Here is an 18,423-nt window from a genome sequence, read left to right on the forward strand (position 1 = left end):
TTAGAAACTGGGGCAGTCCCGGAAGACACAGACGCAGAGGGATTGGGAGATGGGATGACCGCCGAAATTGTAAGTCTTTGGGCTACCTGAGCATACGGGACACATGCTCGGGTGGAGCTGAGAGACAGCTATAGTGTATGTGAGGCCCTCATGCTCCTTAAGATAATGGATCTCTCATTCATTACGATAAACCTGGCAATGGGGTGAAAAGGAAGGATGAGGTTTCCTGCAGTTGAGACATATTGGAATGATGCTGAAAAATATCCAGCCAAGCCTGGACTCGCAGCCATGGTTTCAAGTTGGAAAAGTTCAGATTCAGGAAGGACATAGGAAAGCACTGGTTTGGTAATAGAGTTCTGGATGAGTGGAACAAACTCCCGAGCACCGTCATAGAAGCTAAGACCTTGTGTAGTTTTAAAAATAGGTTGGATAAATACCTGAGTGGGCGTGGGTAAGTGTGAACTGGACCTGACTAGCTTGTGCAACCAGGTCTGGTGCCGTGCTCCTTCCTTAAGTGGAAGTGACTTGACTAGGTGGTCATTGTTCTAAGCCAGGGGGTGGCATGGACCTGCTGTGCATTGGTCAGTAGGACTGTTTCAGCGTTCCATCTTTCTTATATTCTTATGTTCTTATGATCTGCTCTACCACAGACAGGGCATTCCACCGCAGATCTGGAGTGTTTAGCAGGGTGTCCAAAACATCAGCAATTACGACGCTGTTGGGGAGTAGAAACTACTTGACGGACCTCTAGGCGATGTCCCGCAATATAGACAGAGGATGGAAGTTCACAGCAGTGGAAGGTTAAACAAGTGATGTTACGAGGAAAGCGCTTCCGCCCACAAGCAGGCAGGATGTAAGCATCGACCTTAAGAATAGGGAGGTTCTGAGGGGCTAATTGTTCTAAAATATCCTCGCCGCAAGGCAAAAAAATCACTCTATACAATGGTACGCGGTAAGACCACAGTACCATTGCAAGAATTAAGAGCAGCGTGCTTACGAACGGTGACTGGTATCTTATCTATGGAAGTGATGTGTGAGAGAGCATGAGCTTGCTCTGAATTCTGGACTGTTACCACACGCACACTGCTTCGAAGAGCTTGGAAGGATATATTTTGGCCAACGTGCCGAAAAGAGCTTTACCAATTCCATGATCAGAAAGAAAATCGATTTGAGACGTTGTGTGTAAAGAAAAGAATTGTGTCCATTGCATACTCGTTAGCCCGGTACACAAAAGTAGTGAGTGTCGCATAGGTCGTTTTTGAGCAATCATCGATGAACTGTCGTCAGTGAGTTGTCTTGGACGTTTAGAGTAGAACCGTGGACAACCTCTCCCAAGGGAGGTGGGTGATCCGAAAACCGTCGCATTGTGCACCATATTCGGGGAAATATCAAATGACAGGTTGGTAGATAAGACACATAGGCAACATTTAGGCAGGTTTATTCCGAAACGTTTCTCCTACTTTCTGTACTCGACTGAAGAAGCCTACTGTGTAGGTGAAACGTTTTGGAATAAAGTTGCCTAAATGTTGCCTATGTGTCTTATCTACCAACCATATTCGGGGAAGCCGGACGCATTGTCAAAGGCGTGCAAGAAGCAGCAGCATGAGCAGAAACAGGTGACACCGCAGCACCTGAAGCAGCTGACGAAGTATCACAGGCAGTAGGTACAGGAGTATGAGAAGAGTCGAGAGAATGGACCGATAACGAAGCCGGGTCAGAACAGGGTGTGGGATCAGAACGGGATCTGGGAGGAGAAAGGGTTTCACTGGGCAAAGGCTCCATAATAAAGGTGATTCTGTGTTATCTCCTTTCTTGTTATTTTAAGAAAAAAAATAAAGAAGGAAAGAAGAAAAGAGGGACAGCGGAGGGACAGTCGCTAGGAGGCATGGAGGGGCCGAAAGCTCCTCCCCTCATCCGAGAGGACCTCGAGCCCATCGGTAGTGAAGATGCAGCGTGGAACCCGTGCCATCCCCTACCCTTCACGCCAGTAAACCAGCGCTCCAGGATAGCAGCCTCACATCTACCAAGCTACCTTGGCGGACAAAAAAAGGGCGGTCGGAAACCCTCCACAGAACCCTCCCAGAACCAACGGGCAGCTTCCAGAGATACACCCATTACCCGAAGGGCACCTTGCCCACTTCCCTGACATCCGGGAAGAGAGCAGAGCACCTTCAGGCAATTCAGATTCCATGGCAGACCACACCACCCCCGAGTGGCTTCACTGAGTGGGACGAACCCCGACACGCCACGCCCCTACCTAGAAACTGTAATGCCAGAGAGGAGAACCCCAGAGGCTACAAACGAGAGGGAAAACAAAGGGAGGGTGGGGAGAGGGGAAGAAAGAAAAAAAAAAGGGTGTATGAGGGGGGGTGATTGGGTGGGTAATTAGGTTCGGTCGGAGGAAGAAGACCAAAAGGTCCAATTCCTCAGAGCGATAATCTCTTTACCACTACAAGGAGCCCCCACCCTCCCCCTTAAAGAGGCTGGCATCAGCAAGTAGCTGTTTGTATTGAGAAAAAGCTTTAGCTGTGTCGGAAACCGCCATTGTTAGTGCTGTCATCCACAACTTGACAAGTGAGTGAAATCCAACAGATGGTGATTCTCAGTTTTAGGCAAATGGAAATACATTGAAGCGAGAAATGTATTGCCATGTTACACATTTTCTTTAGACATGTTCTATTTCAAATTCCTGCCAGCTCTACCTCTATGATAAATATTGCAGATAAATGGTTCTGAGAACCGACAAGTTGATAAATTAGACACATGTGCAACACTTGGGTATCTTTGAGGAAACGTTTCGCCACACAGTGGCTTCATCAGTCCTATACAAAGAATGGCGGAGATCAGAAGGAATTTAAGGTAATCAGTCCTTCAGCCTGAAGTCGATATAATAAGTCCATCAGTCTTGATGGAGTCGATGTAATCAGTCCATCAATCTTGACTGATGGACTGATTACTTCGACTCCAGGCTGAGTGACTGATTACCTCAAACTCCTGATCTTCACCATTAATCTTTGTATAGGACTGATGAAGCCACTGTGTGGCGATACGTTTCCTCAGTAAAGTTACCCAAGTGTTGCACACGTGTCTATCAAGATAAATATTCTCCTCATCGAGTACCGACAGATAGTGAGTTTCACACATTTTCATTAACACACTTCACAATTCGACGTTCAGAAAAGTACTGGTGTGATGTGTAGTTTAGTATGAAAATTAAAAGAACTTTGATGAAGAATATGAAGAGCATCACAGAAGTTGTTTAACAGAGTCCTTAACTCATGGGTGTTCGGTTTACTGGTAGTTCGCCACGTGTACAAGAACATAGAAAAAAATTTTAGACCTCGAGCCGAACTAAGAGATTGGAAGGTATAAAAATGATGAAAAAGATGGTGAGAAGTTTGTTGTATGTCTTCATAATGGCTGCCCAGATCACTTAACAGTGAAACCACATCACTTAACAGTGAAACCACATCACTTAACAGTGAAACGAGATCGTCTCATCAGAGACGATCTCGTTTCACTGTTAAGTGATGTGGTTGCTCTTGAAAATATAAATTGTTAGAAAGTTAGTGTCATTGCCAAGATGAAGATAAAGGAACATTTGGCGAACTTAGAGAAAAACGCTGCAAAGAGTGAAGCTAATTTCTTCCACAGTGTTAAATTTGCAGTTGACTTTATTCGGGTATATGGCAATCACTTATTTCATGCTGTGTTCTTATTAAGTCTTCCTCCCACATCTTCAGCAGGTCGACAAAATTCTTGTAGTCTTCATCACTAAGTTCAGACGTGGTGATAAGCTTGAGTTCTGGAGCAGAAAATCACATCAAAATTCTCTCTCATGAGTCTGTACAACGGAGGTGGCAGCTACACCGAGGATCTTGAAAGGTGTCTTGTGTGGCTGCAAATTAGACGGTGGAAAGCGAAATGTTTTTGTAAAAGCTGGTGTGTACGGTTCTTCAATGTGGAAAAATTTCCACTGACAAAGCTGACTAAATTCAGAATCAGTAGATTATACCACAGAAGACTGGTATAACAGATGAAGAAGGAAATTCTAGTCTTTAATTATATCATGAATAGAAAATGGACAAGGCCTTTTGTGGAAACCATCCTGACAAACATGGCAATGATTGCTTCATGATGGCAGTGGCAATGATTGCTTCATGATGGCAGTGGCAATGATTGCTTCATGATGGCAGTGGCAATGATTGCTTCATGATGGCAGTGGCAATGATTGCTTCATGATGGCAGTGGCAATGATTGCTTCATGATGGCAGTGGCAATGATTGCTTCATGATGGCAGTGGCAATGATTGCTTCATGATGGCAGTGGCAATGACTGCTTCATGATGGCAGTGGCAATGATTGCTTCATGATGGCAGTGGCAATGACTGCTTCATGATGGCAGTGGCAATGATTGCTTCATGATGGCAGTGGCAATGATTGCTTCATGATGGCAGTGGCAATGATTGCTTCATGATGACAGTGGCAATGACTGCTTCATGATGGCAGTGGCAATGATTGCTTCATGATGGCAGTGGCAATGATTGCTTCATGATGGCAGTGGCAATGATTGCTTCATGATGGCAGTGGCAATGACTGCTTCATGATGGCAGTGGCAATGACTGCTTCATGAAGGCAGTGGGAATGACTGCTTCATGATGGCAGTGGCAATGACTGCTTCATGATGGCAGTGGCAATGATTGCTTCATGATGGCAGTGGCAATGATTGCTTCATGATGGCAGTGGCAATGACTGCTTCATGATGGCAGTGGCAATGACTGCTTCATGATGGCAGTGGCAATGACTGCTTCATGATGGCAGTGGCAATGACTGCTTCATGATGGCAGTGGCAATGATTGCTTCATGATGGCAGTGGCAATGACTGCTTCATGATGGCAGTGGCAATGATTGCTTCATGATGGCAGTGGCAATGATTGCTTCATGATGGCAGTGGCAATGATTGCTTCATGATGGCAGTGGCAATGATTGCTTCATGATGGCAGTGGCAATGATTGCTTCATGATGGCAGTGGCAATGATTGCTTCATGATGGCAGTGGCAATGATTGCTTCATGATGGCAGTGGCAATGACTGCTTCATGATGGCAGTGGCAATGATTGCTTCATGATGGCAGTGGCAATGATTGCTTCATGATGGCAGTGGCAATGATTGCTTCATGATGGCAGTGGCAATGACTGCTTCATGATGGCAGTGGCAATGATTGCTTCATGATGGCAGTGGCAATGACTGCTTCATGATGGCAGTGGCAATGATTGCTTCATGATGGCAGTGGCAATGATTGCTTCATGATGGCAGTGGCAATGACTGCTTCATGAAGGCAGTGGCAATGATTGCTTCATGATGGCAGTGGCAATGACTGCTTCATGATGGCAGTGGCAATGATTGCTTCATGATGGCAGTGGCAATGACTGCTTCATGATGGCAGTGGCAATGACTGCTTCATGATGGCAGTGGCAATGATTGCTTCATGATGGCAGTGGCAATGATTGCTTCATGATGGCAGTGGCAATGATTGCTTCATGATGGCAGTGGCAATGACTGCTTCATGATGGCAGTGGCAATGACTGCTTCATGATGGCAGTGGCAATGACTGCTTCATGATGGCAGTGGCAATGACTGCTTCATGATGGCAGTGGCAATGATTGCTTCATGATGGCAGTGGCAATGATTGCTTCATGATGGCAGTGGCAATGACTGCTTCATGATGGCAGTGGCAATGACTGCTTCATGATGGCAGTGGCAATGATTGCTTCATGAAGGCAGTGGCAATGACTGCTTCATGATGGCAGTGGCAATGACTGCTTCATGATGGCAGTGGCAATGATTGCTTCATGATGGCAGTGGCAATGACTGCTTCATGATGGCAGTGGCAATGATTGCTTCATGAAGGCAGTGGCAATGATTGCTTCATGAAGGCAGTGGCAATGATTGCTTCATGAAGGCAGTGGCAATGATTGCTTCATGAAGGCAGTGGCAATGATTGCTTCATGAAGGCAGTGGCAATGATTGCTTCATGATGGCAGTGGCAATGATTGCTTCATGATGGCAGTGGCAATGATTGCTTCATGATGGCAGTGGCAATGACTGCTTCATGATGGCAGTGGCAATGACTGCTTCATGATGGCAGTGGCAATGATTGCTTCATGAAGGCAGTGGCAATGACTGCTTCATGATGGCAGTGGCAATGACTGCTTCACGATGGCAGTGGCAATGATTGCTTCATGATGGCAGTGGCAATGATTGCTTCATGAAGGCAGTGGCAATGATTGCTTCATGATGGCAGTGGCAATGACTGCTTCATGATGGCAGTGGCAATGACTGCTTCATGATGGCAGTGGCAATGACTGCTTCATGATGGCAGTGGCAATGACTGCTTCATGATGGCAGTGGCAATGACTGCTTCATGATGGCAGTGGCAATGATTGCTTCATGAAGGCAGTGGCAATGATTGCTTCATGATGGCAGTGGCAATGATTGCTTCATGAAGGCAGTGGCAATGACTGCTTCATGATGGCAGTGGCAATGACTGCTTCATGATGGCAGTGGCAATGATTGCTTCATGATGGCAGTGGCAATGACTGCTTCATGATGGCAGTGGCAATGATTGCTTCATGAAGGCAGTGGCAATGATTGCTTCATGATGGCAGTGGCATTGATTGCTTCATGAAGGCAGTGGCAATGACTGCTTCATGATGGCAGTGGCAATGACTGCTTCATGATGGCAGTGGCAATGATTGCTTCATGATGGCAGTGGCAATGACTGCTTCATGATGGCAGTGGCAATGACTGCTTCATGATGGCAGTGGCAATGATTGCTTCATGATGGCAGTGGCAATGATTGCTTCATGAAGGCAGTGGCAATGACTGCTTCATGATGGCAGTGGCAATGACTGCTTCATGATGGCAGTGGCAATGATTGCTTCATGATGGCAGTGGCAATGACTGCTTCATGATGGCAGTGGCAATGATTGCTTCATGAAGGCAGTGGCAATGATTGCTTCATGAAGGCAGTGGCAATGATTGCTTCATGAAGGCAGTGGCAATGATTGCTTCATGAAGGCAGTGGCAATGATTGCTTCATGAAGGCAGTGGCAATGATTGCTTCATGATGGCAGTGGCAATGATTGCTTCATGAAGGCAGTGGCAATGACTGCTTCATGATGGCAGTGGCAATGACTGCTTCATGATGGCAGTGGCAATGATTGCTTCATGATGGCAGTGGCAATGATTGCTTCATGAAGGCAGTGGCAATGACTGCTTCATGATGGCAGTGGCAATGATTGCTTCATGATGGCAGTGGCAATGATTGCTTCATGATGGCAGTGGCAATGATTGCTTCATGAAGGCAGTGGCAATGATTGCTTCATGATGGCAGTGGCAATGACTGCTTCATGATGGCAGTGGCAATGACTGCTTCATGATGGCAGTGGCAATGACTGCTTCATGATGGCAGTGGCAATGACTGCTTCATGATGGCAGTGGCAATGACTGCTTCATGATGGCAGTGGCAATGACTGCTTCATGATGGCAGTGGCAATGACTGCTTCATGATGACAGTGGCAATGACTGCTTCATGATGGCAGTGGCAATGATTGCTTCATGATGGCAGTGGCAATGACTGCTTCATGATGGCAGTGGCAATGACTGCTTCATGATGGCAGTGGCAATGATTGCTTCATGATGGCAGTGGCAATGACTGCTTCATGATGGCAGTGGCAGTGAGTCAGTTTAGATGCGTATGAATAAAAAATATGATAAGACACATGTGCAACACTTAGGTATCTTATTCTGAAGTGTTTCACCTGCACATAGGCTTGTTCAGTCGAGTACAGAAGAGTTAGCGGGAGTTAGAGGAATGCGTCTCACCTTTGACAGTATGTAAGTCCTCACACTGTTTCTTCAACTTCACATTGTTTCAGACTATGGAGGAAAACTCTTCTCCAGGCTGAGGGACTGACCACCTCAAAACTACGTCTTCTATTAATTTCTGCTTCTGTTAACTTTCCTGTACTCGACGGAAGAGGCCTCCTGTGTAGGCGAAACGTTTCAGAATAATGACACCTAACTGTTGCACGTGTGTCTTACTTATCAACCTGCAACTTCATAACTATGAACAACACGTCATTTGTAAATATTAATAGAAAACCGAGTTTAACAAAAATCTCACAGCTGGTCTAGTGGCTAACGCGACGGGCTGAGTTTTGAGACTATGACCGCGGGTTCAATCCCGGCCGGGGGTATGGTTTATTTGCAATCGTGTCATTACGATTTCTTGAGTCGAGTCATCTCACAGCATGTTAAAACTTGACCTCCACATCCAGTCTGGCAAAAACAAAAATTATAGCATATATGACAAACATGCATAGAAGCAACCTTATTTAGATTCTATTTTCACTGTTTCCTCGTAACTGTTATCGTCAGATGCACCGTTTTCCAAACAGCAAAGTAAAAACCACCTCACTGGCGAGGGAGGGATGACTGTGGGAGATGAGGAAAGACGATTGCTACAGCCAGAAGGAAGGGAACACTCTTGTAATATTTATTTCTAAAATCTTCAGAAGCATATGTAGAAAAGTTCATTTTATATAAATTATATCCGCTGTTTATCTTAATTTAACTGGACTCGAAGTTTATTTGCAAACAAGAGGTTTAATAAAACTATTTAATACAGTGGATCAAAGACTACAAAACTGTGTTGGTAAGAGCAGTTTTGTCAGGATGGAAAGATATACCAGATGTGGTTCCTCAAGAATCAATATTGAAATCATTATAGCCTCTCCTCACTTAACGACGGAGTTCCGTTCGTAAGACCAAATCGGGAAATGAATTCGTCGCTAAGTGAGGAGCATACTATAATGGTAATGGGTTTGTGTCAACCATCATTAATATTTTAATATCACCCTTGCACCGTTTATAACATTTCTGGTCTATTTTTAAATGTATATACAGCAGTGAAATGTTTATACAGCAGTGAAATGTATATTTGGTTATTAGGTAAGACACATATGCAACAGTTAGGTATCTTTATTATGAAACGTTTCGCCTACACAGTAGGCTTCTTCAGTCGAGTACAGAAAAGTTGATAGAAGCAGAAGATACTTGAAGACGATGTAATCAGTCCATCACCCTTAAAGTTTTGAGGTGGTCAGTCCCTCAGTCTGGAGAAGAGCATTGTTCCATAGTATGAAACAATATATGGAACAATGCTCTTCTCTGGACTGATTACATCGTCTTCTAGTATCTTCTGCTTCTATCTACTTTTCTGTACTTGACTGAAGAAGCCTACTGTGTAGGCGAAACGTTTCATAATAAAGATACCTAACTGTTGCATATGTGTCTTACCTAACAACCTGTCGGTATTTTATACCATTTTAATGTTCATATTTGGTACTAAACAGAAAAGAGGAAGCCAGCTCTAATATACATTATTGAGGTATGCATACTGGTCAGAGAGCCAATCATAAGTCCGAGTCGTCGGTATACAAGTTTGTCGTTAAGTGAGGAGAGGCTGTTCTATTCTTGAAGATTGAGACACTTATGCAGCATATGGGAATCTTTATTCAGGAAACGTTTCGCCACACAGTGGCTTCATCAGTCCAATACAAAGAGGAAGGCGTAAGGAGAGGAAGAGTATGAGGTAATCAGTTCCTCAACCTGGAGTCGATGTGTTCAGTCCATCAATCTTGTAGAATGGACTGAACACATCGACTCCAGGCTGAGGGACTGATTACCTCATACTCTTCCTCTCCTTACGCCTTCCTCTTTGTATTGGACTGATGAAGCCACTGTGTGGCGAAACGTTTCCTGAATAAAGATTCCCATATGCTGCATAAGTGTCTCAATCTTCAACTTGTCGGTTTTTCAAACCATTCATCACAACTGTTCTATTCTTAATGAATGCAAATGTCTTGCCAGAGGTGACAATCGAATATATCATTGATAGTCAATGACATAAAACTAATGAGAAAAATATATTTGGAAGAAGGTAGAGACATGTTACTGGAAGGCATGGTCAAGCCGCAAGAAAGGTCAAGCAGATAGTTACTGGAATTAAATTGAAATAAGTGCAAGGTCATGGTCACTGGAAAGGAGAATACTTAAATATTGTCAAGTTAAGCGCTAGACCCATATGGGTCATACAATACTGTAGGGAGAAAAAAAAAACCATACCACGGGCAGGGATAGAACCCGCGATCAGAGAGTCTCAAAACTCCAGACCGTCGCGTTAGCCACTGGTCTGGAGTTTTGAGACTCTCTGATCGCGGGTTCCATCCCCGCCCGTGGTATGGTTTGTTTGCAATCGTGTCATTACGATTTCGTGAGTACTGTAGGGAGGTAAATATGCAAGGGGAAATGTGTGAAGGTAGAAGTGAGTGGCAAAGAGGGATGGGAGGAGGTAAGGCTTATTTAAGGTTCGTTTCTGTTAAAATGTCAGAGAGAATATACATCAAAGGTGGAACTTTCAGCGAGATAAACTAAACTGTGTTTGGAGAATGTAGAAGTCAGAAGAGAATCCTACATCCCCGCTGATAGACAAAACAATCTATTTAAAAAAGCTGCACTGACAGCGCAGAGTGATGCATGTCGTTTCTCGATGTGTTATCCACGAGTGAAAAGTGTGTGTAAAATAGGTAATCGCCATAGTACAGTCTCTCAAACCCGACAGCGGTGGGAACAAGATGGCTAGAATTCAAACATAGTTTAATAGAAATCAGTTTGTTTTGGCCCAACTCGGACCAACGTTGTTACCAGAGGTTGCTGAGATGCTGCAAGAGCACTGAAAAACAGTCCGAGGATGGAATATCCCTGGAGGAAAGCAGAATTTATGAATAGCTAACGTATCTGCTGATTCTGCTTGTCACTGTCCAGCGACTCAGCAGACAAGGACTTCTTTGTATTTACTAGAAATGAGACATATCCAAAACTGTATATGAAGGACGATGGGATGAGAAACATCGAATTTCTGAATTGCTTGTAATGCACTCTGGGAGTTCATAAAAGCTACGAGTGGCGTAGCAGACATGGTGGTAATGTGTATGATTGTGTATGATTTCTGTGAGAAATGTGTACAACTCTACTGGGAAAACATTGGCCTATTCCTTGGATTACTCTTCCAGGAAAAATAGCTGGATACCTGACACCATCGGAAGATTTAGAACCACCAGTGTACACAACAATAGCAAGAGAATGAGACAGGAAGTGTTTAGGAAAACCTGAGCTTAAAACTGTGAACTTTTGCTTTTGGAACAATTTGTCGTTCCAGACCATAGAGCTGAACTCTTCTCCAGGCAGAGGGACTGACCACCTCAAATCCTGTTTCTCCAAGGTTGGTGGACTGAGTACATCATCTGTAATTCGCTACCACACTCACTGCCTCTGTATTCACTGAAGAAGCCTACTGTGTAGGCGAAACGTTTCAACAATATAGATAACCAAATTGTTGGACATGTGTCTTAATCAACTTGTCGGTATTTTATACAATTTTCAACATACAATTTCAAGGATGTCATTACAGAGTGAATACAGAGTGGAAAGAACATTCTAACATCCGTTATAGCTCTATATATGGAAGGATCGTGAATATGATGGAAGGGAACAAAGTAATAGTGCAGTAGAAAAGACCAGAGATGGGATATAGCTTGAGAGGCGAGAAACTACAAATATCGTTCAAAGAATAATCTGATCCAACATATCACCAGAGGTGTTGCATATGCAAGGTCATATAATCCCAAAGATCAGCTAAAAAACCACAATAGGAATCAGTGAAGATTCTGCATGAATCTGGCTCTTCATGGAGTATGGAACACCAGCCTGGATCCCCACCTGGTCAAGCATATATGAAAATTAGATAAGGTTAACAGGTAAAACTTAAGGAATTGAACCTGATGACTTTAGAGGACAGACGAACAAGGGGAAAACTTAAAATACATGAAAGATATTTCGAGATTTGACAGAGCAGATAGGAACAGAATTTTTTTTAAATGGAAAGTGAAGGGCCGAGGAATCATAGAAGGAAGCTAAAGAATCATACGAGCCACAGAGATGTTGGGAAATATATTTTCAGCCTTAGGGTGGCTAATAAATGGAATTAGCTAAATAAGAAAGATTATTATTATTATAATAAAAAAGAAGCGCTAAGCCACAAGGGCTATACAGTAAATAAGAAAGAATTAAAGACGCAATACTTAATTTCAAAAGTAGGTATAATAGGGATCATGTGGCCAACTAACCAACGACGCCACGAATTGTTGAGGGAGGGAGGAAGGGGGGTAGTAGGTCCAGAGATAGGTCTAGGTACTGTCTCGACACCATTCATATGTATACAACTAGTTGAATGCAACTCAGTGTGAAAACACACACACACACACACACACACACACACACACACACACACACACACACACACACACACACACACACACACACACACACACTGCACAAAGAGATGGGTTAGTTGTAGTAACAGTTGTCGTAGCCGTGAAGAAGGTTATGTACATGTCATCGGAATCAAGGTTCCATGATGTTGCAGTGTCTGACAAGTTGTACAAGAATGGTATATAATACCGACAAGATGAAATTAAGACATGTGCAACATCTGGGTATCATTATTGTTGCAGACACTGCAACATCATGGAATCTTGATTCTACGGACATGTACATAACCTTCACGGCTACGACAACTACTACAACAACTAACCCATCTCATTAGGTAGGACCTACTTCCACTGGGGAATCCCGCCTACCAGTGGCAATGCCCTCGTCTGCTACACGTCCGCTTCCACCTGACGTTAGTATATAAGCGCCAGGCTCCTTGCCTCTGCTCCAGAACCTCCGCGACTACGGTGCTCTTCACACCGACTCCAAGGCTGAGGGTCTGATTACCTCATCATCTGTATATAGTTCTGTCTTCAAATTATGTCCTGGAATTTGTATTGATAAAGCCACTGGATGGCGAAATGTCTACAATAAAGATAACCAGATGTTTCACATGAGTCTTAATTTCATCTTGTATACCATTCTTGTACAGCAGTTATCTGGTTGATGTGCACCCCAGGAGATGTACTCGGTATTATACTCACCCCAAGATCTTTTTCCTTGAATGAAGTTTGCAGTCTTTGGCCACCTAGCCTATACTCTGTACTTGCCGTTCCCCGATCTTCATTACTTTGTATTTGGCGGGGTTAAATTCGAGGAACCAGTTGCTGGACCAGTCTTCCAACCTGTCCGAGTCTCTTTGTAGTCCTGCCTGATCCTTATCTGATTTAATTCTCATTAACTTTATATCAACTGCAAACAGGGACACTTCTGAGTCTATCCCTTCTGTCATGTCATTCACATATACCAAAAATAGCACTGGTCCTAGGACCGACCCCTGTGGAACCCCGCTTGTCATAGGCACCCACTCTGACACCTAGTCACATACCATTACTCGTTGCCTCCCTGTCAGGTATTCTCTGATCAATGGCAGTGCCTTTCCTGTTATGTGTTCCTGATCCTCTAGCTTTTATGCTAATCTCTTGTGAGGAACTGTGTTGAAAGCCTTCTTGCAATCCAAGAAAATGCAATCTACCCACCCCTTTCTCTCGTGTCTTACTTCCATTATCTTGTCATAAAACTCCAGTAGGTTTGTGACACAGGATTTTCCTTCCTTGAATCCGTCCTGTTTTTCGTTTATAAGCATGTTCCCTTCTAGGTGCTCCACCACTCTCTTGATAATCTTCTCCATGACTTTGCATATTATACATGTCAGTGACACTGGTCTGTAGTTTAGTGCCTCGTGTCTGTCTCCTTTCTTAAAAATGGTGATTACATCTGGCATCTTCCATACCTCAGGTAGTTGCCCAGTTTCAATGTGTTGAAAATTGTTAGTGGCACACACAGCATCTCTGGTCCCTCTGGAGAGATAGTGCCCGGTCGTACTGCCTTTTTTATCAAGTTCACTTAGCAGCTTCAATTCCTCCTCGCTTGTTAGCTTATCCCTTGTTGGATATTCCAACCGTAAATACTTCCTTAAATCTCATTTTGAGTCCTTTGCTTTCTATACTTTTTCCATACTCTAGCACAAATGATTTTGGCCTCTCAACACTTCCGAGTAAACCATGGGCTCACCCTGTTCTTTCCATTGTTTCTGTTGTTTCTTGGCACGAATTTCTCTACCTCCCTGCACTTTGTGGCCATGTGTTCCATCATTTCGTACCCACTACACCTCATGCAGGAATTGCCTTATACATGTGTAGTTCCCATTTCTAAAGTTTGGTTTATTCTGCCCTTTTCGTGCTGCCTCACTCTTTATTGTTAACTCTTGTAAGTATTCGAAACTCAGGAACTCGTGATTGCTAACACCGAGGGGCGTTTCATATGTGATTTTCCCCGTGTCTGAACTGTTGAAGGTGAATACAAGCTCTAGTCTTGCTGGTTCAATGTCTCCTCTTTCTCTGGTTGTGTCTGTAACATGTTGGTACATGAAGCTTTCCAACACCACGTCCAGCATCTTGGCTCTCCATGTCTCTCGTCCCCCATGTGGCTCTAGATTTTTCCAGTCTATTTCTTTGTAGTTGAAATTCCCATGATGATGATAAGTAGTTTTGTTCTGCTTGTGTGGGGGCTCTCTGGCCACCTCAGCTAGTGTGGCCACCATCATTCTGTTACTCTCATCACATTCTTGTCTTGGTCTTCTGCTGTTAAGTAGCAGTTTATATATCACTTCTATTATCACTGTTGCAGTCATCCGCTTCACCTCTGACTATACCTTCCATCTCAAAACTCCATTGATTCTCGATGAGCAGCGCAACTTCTCCTCCGATCTGTTAACACTGTCCCTCCTCAGGATCTGGTGGGCAGGAGAGAAGATCGTATCTGTTATCACCCCCCATATGCTTTGTCCGGGGATGCCTCAGTGTTTCTTTCCTGCCACTCGTCACTCATATTTGTTATTCCATCTGTGTTGGTATACCATACCTTCAGCTTCCTTTCCAAAATTGTACTCAGAGGGGTGGGAGTGGCTGATGCAGGCTGAGGGTGTGGTGGACACGGTTGGATGTTATGGTGGGCTGATGTTGTGGTATTAGTTCTGGGTGGGGGACTGTGAGTGTGAAGTGTAGCTTGTTTCTGGTTATTGTGTTGGGTTGGTGTGGGCTAATAGGGGTTGAGGGGGAATGCTGTGGGTGGTTCTGTGAGTAGCATTGTTCATTGTTTCCCTCGAGGCTGCACTTCCCTCTCTGTGGTACCTTCCTGCCACTTACTCCTAATTTTGGGAAATCCTTTAATCAGGTCTCCCCTTCAGGATCTTGTTTTGTACCAGTTCTGTCTTGAATATCAATTTAATTGGGCGGTTCTTTTCCTAAGAGTACCGCCCAAGTCTCTGAAAATCTGTCAGTTGGTTCATGTTCTCTCCTGTTACTGCAGTGATGCTCTCAATCTCTTTTACCTCCCCTTGTTTTTGTGCGTGCGTGCGTGCGTGTGTGTGTGTGTGTGTGTGTGTGTGTGTGTGTGTGTGTGTGTGTGTGTGTGTACACCAGAGAAGACGAGGTAAAAAAAAAAGAGAGAATAAGGAAATAATAAGGTTCGAGCAGATCAGTGCTGTCAAGTTAAAAGACTCACATGTCGTTGCTGTAGCTGTTGTTGTCGTCATCAATGTTGTTGAAGGTTTGTTCCAAGTGATTCTCCTCCGGTGGCAGGACACCTGTGGAAGTGACACACCCGGTTAATGTTACCACTCTGATTATTCTCTCTCTCTCTCTCTCTCTCTCTCTCTCTCTCTCTCTCTCTCTCTCTCTCTCTCTCTCTCTCTCTCTCTCTCTCTCTCTCTCTCTCTCTCTCTCACGCACACACACAGCTACGACTCGACGCCTGCAACCACATACAGGTGAGTACACATACCCATATCAAATGTTTTCTTCAAAGAATCATCCACATGATAGACGAAAATCGTACTCAATCTTAGGTTACAAATGGTAATGGTGAGAATAATTCGTTTTTGAATATATACACTAATTTTGAAGGAGTAATTTCAAAAAGATTTGAACTTAGTATTACTATACAGGAAGATAAACCGGACATAATTTGCCTAACCGAAACCAAGCCGGAAAAAAACTTGTTTTAAATGAGGTTATATTTCACAGAAATGACTTTATGTGGAGAAGATAAAGAGAAAGAGGAGGACGGGCAATATTGTTTAAAGACTCAAGTTATGGGAATTGAAATTCAGAATACTGAAAATTTTGAATTTTTAGGGATAAGAGCACATAATAAAGACGAGAAACTCTTAGTACTAAATGTATAGAAGTCATCATTTAATAATATTCGGGAAAGATAAGAGTTCCATAGGATAAATGAGGGATTACATATCCTTAGGGAACTCCTTATGAAAGTGACCGTGATTTAAACCAAGTTATTACGCTTGAAGATTTTAGCCATAGAAAAATAAATTGAACAGACTGAGGCTGGAACTACAAATATGATCAGTATTAGATTTTATGTCACTGAAACAGCGGAGGAAATTTTAAACATATCCTATTTAAACCCATTTGGACAGAGTGTTCATGTTCTTTGGGAAATAATACATGCAGATGGAATATGAATTAGAAAATGAAAAGGAAATGAAAAGGAAAGAGGAACGATTAGATTATGTGAAAGGGAATTACAATGCTTTAAAATAGTGTTTTAGAGAAAGTAACTGGAACGGTATACCACAAGGGACAGATATCAAGACTCTGTACGAGGAGTTCTCTAGTATAAATAAAAATGAAATTCAACAGTTTAGTCCTAAAGGAAATGTAAGAAGGTGTTGGAGACTTGTCAAGAAAATAACGAAAGGTCTTGGAATCAATATGGAAAGTGAGCCAATCAAGAAACTTTTCAAACATTCAGATAGGGTAGAAATGAATATTGAAATGCATGAAGAGTGGAAGAAAGAAATTTTGATAAGGAAATAGTAGACAAAAGCAAGGAAAAACCTAACTTTTAGTTTATATTTGTAACAAGTGAGCTAAATGTTGAAGGAAAAATACAGTGAATTAAGAACGCAAAATTACTGAGGAAAAAGAGGAAATGTGTTAAGTAATGAACAGGAAGGTTTAGAGTGTTAGGTAACGTTCGTCAGGAAACAGGACAAGTGTTTCCTGACGAGGGTCTTAGTCAAGTGATGACCCGCCGCTGGCTTTACCGGTCCATCTCTTTAAAAATTATGTTCATAGTTATAATCAATTTTTCACAAAAGTAGATATTTTTCTTGTAGGAGATTTTAGTCCCAGACAGACAACTGAATTAGAAGATAATATAATAAATGAAGAGAGTTAAAACGTTGTTACTAGATGCCGCTAAACCCAAAGTTATAGAACAAGACGGTGTAGCACCTCGGCTCGCAAAAAAAAAAAAATGAACATTTGAATAAAAGGGCACAATACCGTGACTGAAACAATACACAAATAACACGCTCATTATGACGACGTTTCGGTCCGACTTGGACCATTTATAAAGTCACTAATAAAAAAAAGTGAAGGGAGCCAGAATAATAATAATAATAATAATAATAATAATAATAATAATAATAATAATAATAATAACAATAATAATAATAATAATAATAATAATAATAATAATAATAATAATAATAATAATAATATCTTTATTTCTACAAGTACATGTACAAGGTATACAGTCCTAGCTGACATCAATGACATACTACTATATAGAAAGCCGCTTGTTATGCTGAGCATTTCGGGCAAATTAGGTCAGTTTTATCTCAGGATGCGACCCACACCAGTCGACTAACACCCAGGAACCCATTTTAAACAGATGGGTGAACAGGGACAGCTGGTGTCTTATGGAAACACGTCCCTAATGTTTTCCAGCCGCACCGAAGGAGATTCGAACTCCGGACCCCCGTGTGTGAGCCGAGTGTGCTAGCTATCGAACAGTGACGGGACCGTCACTGTTGCCTCGCCTATATATACAAGCTCCCTCTTTGTTGAACTTCTCCAGAAAAAGACAAATTAGCAATCGTAAGATGACACATATTGTGACTATTTATAAAAAGATGAGAGAAAATCCTTTAAACTTTAGGTCGGTTACAATGGCAAGTGTTGTAAAATTAATGGAAAAAGCCATTGCTGTTAAGCGTATTCAGTACTTAGAGAATAATATCCTACTAATTTGGTTCACAGCCTAGACATTTATACATATCAAATTTCTTAAGTTATTCTGACAGAGTTACAGAAACTGCTCAAGGAAATAAAAATGGATAGGCAGATTGTATTAACGTAGACTTTAAGAAAACGTTTGATAGCTTTCTTCATGAAGACTAAGTTGGACGTTGAAAATTACAGGAGGAATTAAAGGTGAATTATTGTAGTAGATGAGAGACTTTTTGTTAAGAAGGAAAAATGTCTCCATGGGGAGATGTG

The 18,423-nt window shown here is 42.7% G+C and overlaps 1 long non-coding RNA gene across 3 annotated transcripts in view; it reads right to left on the minus strand.

The window, feature by feature from the left end:
* LOC128692871 (uncharacterized) overlaps positions 1-18,423 on the minus strand; it is a 626,907-nt gene that overhangs the window by 48,761 nt on the left and 559,723 nt on the right. For all 3 annotated transcript variants that reach the window (XR_011392873.1, XR_011392872.1, XR_011392874.1), the window contains exon 3: positions 15,620-15,701. This is a non-coding gene — a long non-coding RNA (uncharacterized lncRNA). The remainder of the gene's footprint in view (positions 1-15,619; positions 15,702-18,423) is intronic.

The sequence above is a fragment of the Cherax quadricarinatus genome, chromosome 38 (assembly GCF_038502225.1).
Source record: "Cherax quadricarinatus isolate ZL_2023a chromosome 38, ASM3850222v1, whole genome shotgun sequence".
NCBI classification, from domain to species: Eukaryota; Metazoa; Arthropoda; class Malacostraca; order Decapoda; family Parastacidae; genus Cherax; species Cherax quadricarinatus.